This window comes from Varroa jacobsoni, unplaced genomic scaffold (assembly GCF_002532875.2).
Source record: "Varroa jacobsoni isolate VJ856 unplaced genomic scaffold, vjacob_1.0 scaffold_1160, whole genome shotgun sequence".
Classification (NCBI taxonomy): domain Eukaryota; kingdom Metazoa; phylum Arthropoda; class Arachnida; order Mesostigmata; family Varroidae; genus Varroa; species Varroa jacobsoni.
Genome location: NW_019214062.1, coordinates 6,987 through 8,775, shown reverse-complemented (window position 1 = coordinate 8,775; position 1,789 = coordinate 6,987). Strand labels below are relative to the sequence as shown.

At 44.9% G+C, this 1,789-nt stretch overlaps 1 long non-coding RNA gene across 3 annotated transcripts in view; it reads left to right on the top strand.

Annotated features, from left to right (window-relative positions):
- The window catches only part of LOC147752567 (uncharacterized), a 6,888-nt gene continuing 5,099 nt past the window's right edge, over window positions 1-1,789 (top strand). The window contains exons 1-2 of one of the 3 annotated variants that reach the window (XR_015313711.1): window positions 1-200; window positions 468-549. This is a non-coding gene — a long non-coding RNA (uncharacterized LOC147752567). Of the gene's footprint in view, window positions 201-391; window positions 550-1,789 lie in introns of all 3 variants that reach the window. The other 2 variants (XR_015313710.1, XR_015313712.1) reach the window with 2 other exon arrangements.

Sequence of the window (1,789 nt, the reverse complement as noted above, 5' to 3'; positions counted from 1 at the left end):
ATGAACAAACAGTTCACTTTTACACAGACGGACAGAACAGTCGACAAATGCGTCGAGAAACATGAGGCAAGACGACCTGCCACGCACGGGCCTTACGTTTTTGCAGCTATTACAGCTGTGGAGTATACTTTCGTGTCGGGGAGTGGCCTTTCTTTTAATACCAGCGATTTCAGTTTGGAGTTGTTGGAAATAATTGACAGGTGAGCTGCTTTTTTCTGCGCATCGTTATCCCACTTAGCCGTAAATTTGTCTGAGTAATCTTTAGCAGGAGGAGGCACTGTGATTACGGGTGTTATGGCGGCACGGTAGTTCTTAGTGACAGATAAATACGATCGATTGAAATCCGAGTTATCTAACGAGGAAAGAGGACTGTCCTTCCGCTTTGTTTTAGGATAACTTTCGTAACTGTTCTTGAGAAGATGTGAAGGATTAAAATCACTAAATTTGCCCTCACCGTAACACAGCAGCACTTGTCGACCCCGCGCGATCGAAGGCAAATACGAAACAAACAACATCAACAATAATAAGAATCAACGAATACTGCAGAAGGTATGCACCAAAATGACAGAAAACGATTACAGGAATAATGCTATTGTTTCTGCTTTCATTCCTTAATTTTCCGCTTCTCCTACAATAGAAACCAACAACATTTATCTTTTGCCACTGTGATATTAGAACTCTTTATGAAAAAAAAGCTGTACCAAAATGCACTACAACACAGTATAGTATTATTACAAAAGAAAGGGTCCGTATATCAGAGTTAACCGATACAAACAATTGCGCATACAGTCCTACGAATTGGTGTTGCCGTTAGCGGCTTAGCAGCAGCTGTAGATCGCCAATTTTTGCGATCAGGTCGGATGCTGCTGCTGCTGTCACTCTTCCCGATGCTAAAAGCTGCGCTTGTTGCAGCAGCGCCTAACGACTAGTCGTTAGACGGCAGTGAACGGCGGAGCACTGTGGGCCGCCATCTTGACTACTCGCGCAGTCTCCCAGAGTCTCTTTCCATTTCCCGCCGTTTCTTTCGCTTGCTGTCTCTCTCTATCTGTTTCTCCTTGTCGTCTGCTAGCGCTGATCTGTGCCACCATGTGGCTGACACAGTAACCGAGGTGCGCAGATGGGTTTAACGCGGCAGTGGCGCCGTTACCAAGCAGTTCCCCCAACAAGCATCGTTTAGTAGAGAGGGCAAAAAAGACCCTCCGTGCTGACTGACGTTATCGGCGCAGACTTATTTGACTATACTTTTCTTTTACAAAGTGAGCGCGTACAACTCTGTTGAATCTAGTAAGGAAGGTGGGTAGATGCCAACTATGCCCTAGGCAGCAGCAAGCACGATGAACTTTCGAAGGCAATGCTGGTTTGCGAGGTTTCAGTAAATTCGGCTCAGTAATGGATCGACGCTTACTCGAGCAGGTGTGAATGAAGCTAAGGGTCTAGGGGCATTTCGGATGTATTTGAATGGTTTCAGCTGGCTGACAGGTTGTCACAGCATAAACCACAGCGCACTAATCGAAGTAGGGAGGACAGCGAAAATGGAAAACGAAAAAAATTAGAGTGGGGCATTGGTCTCAATAATGGCAGAAGGCGGCGGCGGCGGCCCAGAGAGAGAAATATACTGTCACCTGCTTGCTATCTTTAAATAGTCTGTATGATACTAAGTACTAATATACAAAATGGAGCAAAAATATACACGCAGGAAGTCCGTCCTCTTTGGATAAAAGGTTTACTTTTTTTTACCTCTAAACTTACACATTCGCATACGTTAAGCGTCTGTACACGCGAATATATA